The sequence below is a fragment of the Piliocolobus tephrosceles genome, chromosome 14 (assembly GCF_002776525.5).
Source record: "Piliocolobus tephrosceles isolate RC106 chromosome 14, ASM277652v3, whole genome shotgun sequence".
Taxonomy (NCBI): Eukaryota; Metazoa; Chordata; class Mammalia; order Primates; family Cercopithecidae; genus Piliocolobus; species Piliocolobus tephrosceles.
In genome coordinates this window covers 100,740,150-100,746,531 of record NC_045447.1, presented here as the reverse complement: position 1 = coordinate 100,746,531, position 6,382 = coordinate 100,740,150, and the positions used below count along the sequence as shown (strand labels likewise).

At 46.3% G+C, this 6,382-nt stretch overlaps 1 pseudogene; it reads left to right on the top strand.

The window, feature by feature from the left end:
• The first annotated feature begins 4,602 nt into the window (after positions 1-4,602).
• On the top strand, positions 4,603-5,594 carry LOC111554175 (annotated as a pseudogene).
• The last annotated feature ends 788 nt before the right edge of the window (positions 5,595-6,382 follow it).

The window sequence follows — 6,382 nt, the reverse complement described above, 5'->3', positions numbered from 1 at the left end:
AAATAAATGGATATCAAAATCACCTTCCAGGAGGAGCATGAGACATGGGACTACTGACAAGGAAGTGCAGGATGGTCAAGGATCTTCAGACAATCATATTCTGGCAAGCTTGAGGTCATGGTTAGAGCTTAGAACGGGGACTTTGAGAATTGACTGCAAATCCTGCTCCATTACAGACAAGCTTTTGACTTTGGAAGAATCTCTGATTTCCTGATGAAAATGGAAAATCTGAGCCAGACAATTTCCAAATTCCTTTCCAATTTCATCTCAAAAAACAGAATCACTGAAAACTGAATTTGTTCTGCAATGTGCAGTTGACATAACAGGAATTGTTACTTCCTCAACAAAACATCATACTTCTACTTTTAAAATAGAATGGAATATAACCCATTACCATGACAAAGACTGGTCATAGCCATCCTAACACAACCAGACTAGATGCAAGAACTGTTGCAGCAAGGAAGGAAGCCTAGGATCAAAAGAATTAACAGACGTTCTGACCTACAAATTCACAGTGTGGAGGCTGCCACTGTGAGGAGGCAAATTAGCTGCTCTGGGCTTCAGTCTGAGAAGGAGAACAACAACGCCATTCTCTTGAGTGGGACATCAGGACCCCAGACAGGGGCGGTCATGCCAACGTAGCACAGAAAATCTCATTTGGATAAATGATTAATTTCATCCATGAGAGAGAAAAGAGATTCGGGGCGTTTGACTCCTGGGCATATTTGGGTAGAAGGAGACTGTATAGTGATAAATGAACAATTGCCAAACTTGTAACTAAAACATTCTTTTTAATAGCTTCATGTATTGCTGAATCAGGTTGGGGAACCAGTGCTGATGGAAGCATATTTCTCATCCAAATGTATATAGTATCCTCTCTCACTTTGCAGTTTCTGCAAAGTCCCTTGGGAACCAAGCTTGGCATTGTGACTTGGGCTGGCTGCATTTGGCTGGAGAACAATTCTGGAACCAACACACCAGTTGTCCAACACCTAGGGTGCTGTCAGCACTCTGAAGATAGCAACCCTAATCATATTTGTTTTGGCCTCTCAGCCTCAAGGGCAGATGGCTGTCATGCTGACTGAGAGAAACGTATTGTGACAGGAGCCAAAGCTAGCCAGTAAAGGACCTTGGGAGGCTTCCACACAAAATGACTATTTCTAGAAACTTTCTACACATTTCTAGAAAATGAGGCAGCATCAAAAGTTTTCTCAAAATCATGGTGCAGCAGGACTCAGGTTTGAATGGAGGCCAATGGGAATGTGATGTAATGGGCTCCCTCTTGGGTACAGGTAGCTTCACCACCCTGACCTTGGAAAATTTGATCCCATCCTCTCATATCACGTGAATTCATCTGGTCAATGTGGCTTTGGGGAACGGTCAACTTCTCTTGCATGAGTTAGGGGGAAAACCTTCATGAGGGGTCCACAGAGTGTCATAGATGACCCTGAAGTTGCTGGACTTACATAGGCTTTTCCTGAGAATTCAGTAGCTCCCAAGAGAAAGAGTGACCTGGGGTTCCACAGGGCCACAATTCCTGATGGGACCAGTTCTGCTTTTCCACATTCTTGATGAGTTCCTCTTTGGAGGAATTACTCCTTGTTATGAGATGCAAATCCGAAAATATTTTGTTGGGCACCTATTTGGCACCCAGCACTATGGGGTGCACCAGGAGAAGACAGGATCCTCAAGGATCTCACCACCTACTCATGAACTTGAAATCCGATTAGGTGCTCACATGCTACTCACATCATCCTATAACATAGGAATGTCAGTGGACCACTTAATAACACTCATAAATGAACATATTGCCATTTCTAGTAGTACTTGTATTTTCTAGCTTAGCTCCTAACCTTACATATATGAGTTTTCTAGGGCTGCCATACCTAATTTCCAGAAACTGTGTGCCTTAAAATAACAGAAAGGTATTATCCCACAGTTCTGGAGGCCAGAAATCTGAAATCAAGGTGCTGGCAGGGTGCCACTTCCTCTGGATTATGAGGAAAGATTGTGACTCCTTCAGCATATGACAGCTGCCAACACTCCTTGGCTTTTGGCTCCATCACTCCAGTCTCTGTCTCTGTGGCCACATTGCTTCCTCCTCTTCTCCTACCTGTGTCCGTCTTGGGAAAATATATGTGATTGCATTTAGGGGTAATTCAGAATACCTTTTCTCATGATCTTTAATGTGATCGCATTGGCAAAGACCCTTTTTCCAAATAAGGTCCATTTAGATGTTCTAGGAATTAGGACCTGGACTTACTCTTTTGGAGACAACTATCTAGCCCACTTCATCTTATAATTTATAGTTTTCAAAGAGATCTCACATGCACCATTTTATCACCTTAATATATTTACAATCCTAGAGCTTGAAAAAAGTACTCCAACTTTGAAGCCTTTCCCAACTTTGATTTTAAAATACAATTTTCACAACTCTATGGCTCACCAGCCTTTTACTTGCCCTAAAAGATGGGAGACAGCCCAATTTATGCTGACCTTTGTCATCTACTTCCTCTCCACGTCAGTAAATACTTTCAGTTCTTTTTCATCTCCCTCTTCTCATTACAGCTCTTTATAACTGAGCAGAGTGGGACTAGTGCAGAGAAGCACAGGACACACAATTTAATGCTTATTTCCTGCTATTAGCTGCCAAGCCGACTATGAAGTGTTTTTTAGCCTCTGGCCTCTAGCTCTTCTCAAGATCTGTTAATGAATATGTTAGCTTTCTATAGCTGCCACAAATGACCATAAATTTAGTGGCTTAAAATAATACAAATTTATTATTTTATAGTTCTGTCGGTCAGAAGTCTGACATGGGTCTCACTGGGCTAAAATCGAGGTCTCAGCGGAGCTACTTTCCTATCTGAAGGCCAATGTGGGGAGAATCCATGACCTTTTCCAGCCTCTAGAGGCAACCCACATTCCTCCATTGGCTTGTGGCCCCTTCCTGCAGTTTTAAAGCCAGTGACGTTGTATCTCATCTGGATAATCCAGACAAGCCCAGTCTAATCTGAAAGACTAGACGTTTACTCACATCCGTAAAGTCCCCTGTGCCATGTAAGGTGACACATTCAGGAGCTCAGGGATTAGAGTGAGGGCCTTCACGATGGGTGGGCACCAGGTCAAGCTGACAGAGAGTGCAGTCTTATTTTTCCAGCACGGAGTTTAGCTAACACAGCTCAGCACCACACATCCGCTTGGCATACTTCACCTCTAGACCATTGAAAAATGGCCTCAGCCAAGGGCCAGGGCGGCGAGGACTGGCATCGGAAAGCCCACGACGAGAAAAAGGGCACAGCCACCTTGAGCACTGGCTCTGGCTCATGGTGGTGTTTGCTTAGCTTCCCTCCCTTTCCTCCCACTTCTGTGCCTTTATTTCCCTTTTCTTTCTTGCCTCCTCTTTCCTCCATCCCCTAAGCTGAAAGGTGCTGGGAAATATTTCCTGTAAAGGTTTGCCTATTTCTCGTCCTTGAGATACAAACTTCCCTCGGCCCAGCTCGTCCTTTACGGATTCCTGCACTTACCCACAGTCCTCTGCCCAGGCAGGGCGAGGCGGGCGAACCTCGGCTTCTCCTTGCTCATCTCTCACCCTTTCATCATGTGGGCGAACAGAGGCTTCCTTAAGGGCCATGAAACATCCTAGAAGAACAGGCCATTGTGTGTTATCAATAGAGGCTTCAGAAACCTTTGGGTCAGGGTTTTTTTAAAAAAATTCTTAATAGGGAGGTGGGGAGTTTCTGTCTCAGTCAGACAATGAGGACATTATCTTTATTTAAGAGAGACAGAGAGATTACAATCAAATCCGAAACACTCCTTACAGCTTTATCCTCCTCTTTGCTGTACATTGAGCACTCATACTCTGCGGATCCCAAACAATGGTAAAGGGAAGGAAAAATAAAAGTGAAAAGTAAATTCTATTCCCACAAAGCAGATTTTACTTTTATTTTATTTTATTTTTTTTGAGACGGAGTCTCCCTCTGTCGCCCAGGCTGGAGTGCAGTGGCCGGATCTCAGCTCACTGCAAGCTCCGCCTCCCGGGTTCATGTCATTCTCCTGCCTCAGCCTCCGGAGTAGCTGGGACTACAAGCGCCCGCCACCTCGCCCGGCTAGTTTTTTGTATTTTTAGTAGAGACGGGTTTCACTGGATTAGCCAGGATGATCTCCATCTCCTGACCTCGTGATCCGCCCGTCTCGGCCTCCCAAAGTGCTGGGATTACAGGCTTGAGCCACCGCGCCCGGCCTCAGATTTTACTTTTAAATATGTTCTTTATCTTCATTTTTCACACACACACACACACACACACGGAAATAATGCAGGTAAGTTTTTGATATAACTATGCTCTCAGAATACCTCTTATATGAAATTAATTATAGGAGCCGGGGCGCCAGGGGAAGGGGACGGGAAAACAGGACGCGCTGCAAACGGCTTGCCCGCCATCTTGTTTGTGCCCCAGTTTTGCGCGTGCGCCGTTCTCCAGGACTCACGCTTCCCGCTCTCCGCTTCCTTCCGCGGTGCCTGAGACTCTCTGCATTGCCGAACTCCGCAGGAGCGCCAGGGTGGCTCCTGCTCTTCCTAGACTCCCTGCAAAGGCGTTTATCGAAATGTCCACAGAAGGAGGATTTAGTGGTACTAGCAGCAGTGATGCCAGCAAAGCCTAAGTCCTTCTGGCCTCGGGTCATGGAAGAAATCCGGAATTTAGCAGTGAAAGATCTGAGTGCACGAACTCCCACTGGCTCGTATTAAGAAGATTATGAAACTGGATGAGGATGTGAAGATGATCAGTGCAGAGGCCCCTGTGCTCTTTGCCAGGGCGGCTCAGATTTTTATCACGGAGTTGACTCTTCGAGCCTGGATTCACACACAGGATAACAAGTGCCGGACTCCGGCATGATATCGCCATGGAATTTGATCAATTTGACTTTCTCATCGATATTGTTCCAAGAGATGAACTGAACCTCCAAAGTGTCAGGAGGAGGTGCTGCAGTCTATAACTCCTGCTGAGCCAGTCCAGTACTATTTCATGCTGGCTCAGCAGCCCACCACCGTCCAAGTTCAGGGGCAGCAGTAAGAGCAGCCCACTGCCAGCTCCATGACCACCCTCCGGCCTGGGCAGCTTATCATCGCACAGCCTCAGCAGGGCCAGACCACACCTGTGACAACGCAGGTTGGAGAAGGTCAGCAGGTGCAGATTGTGTAGACCCAGCCAGCCACAGGATCAAGCCCAATAGGCCCAGAGTGGTACTGGATGGACCGTGCAGGTGACGCAGCAGATCCTCACTAACACAGGAGAGATCCAGCAGATCCCAGTGCAGCTGAAAGCTGGCCAGCTGCAGTGTATCTGCTTAGCCCAGTCTGTATCAGGCACCCAGGTTCTGCAGGGACAGATCCAGACACTTGCCACCAACTCTCAACCGATTACACTGACAGAGGTCCAGCGAAGACAGCAGTAGTTCAGCCAGTTCACAGATGGACAGCAGCTCTACCAGATCCAGCAAGTAACCATTCCTGCAGGCCAGGACCTGCCCAGCCCATGTTTATCCAGTCAGTCAACCAGCCCTCCGATGGGCAGGCCCCCCAGGTGACTGGCAACTGAGAGCCTGAGCTGGCAAGGCCAAGGACACCCAACACAATCGTTGCCATACAGCCCCAGGTCATGGGCACAGCCTCCCTGCCCAGAGGACCCAACTAACCTCAGTGCCTCCTGCAGGCTAGGGCATTGGTGCACTAGGCCCCATGCCTGGGGGCCGAGATTCTCCAACAGAAAGATGCAATATTTTTTGTTTCCTTTTTTTCTCCAAGGAATCAATATTTCAATATGTTGAGCTGTGTGTCCAATGTTATGAAATTAAAATATTAAATCACATATTTTTGGCATTTTCTTGAAGAGTGTGGCTGAATAAATATTTCACCTTTTGTTTTGTTTCTCACCACCACTTCTTTTTAGGAGCAAGTCTGCCCGTGGGTGTACGATATTTCTTGACCCTTGGAACAGCTGCTGCCCCCAAGATTTGCCTTGTTGTTCTACCCTCAGATTGAATTACATGAATATGTGTAGCTGCTTTTTCACTAGTGGTCCTCTCCCCATCCCTTGCTCTTACCACGCCGCTCTGTGTATTTGCATCCAGAGGCCATGGAAACAGTCCTTGCATTTAAGAGACAGATTTATTCCCCATGGAGAGTGGGTGGGTTCATTGCCACACTCTTTTCTCCCAGGGACCCAGGAGTCTAGGACTTTATGCATTTGCTGCCCACCTCCCCTTTATTTTTTAAATGCATTAAAAACTGCTAGTCCCCTTTCCATGGTCTTCAAACTGCATGAAATGCAATAAATCTATTTTAGATTAAAAAAAGAAATTAATGATAAGACCTTATCTTACTCAA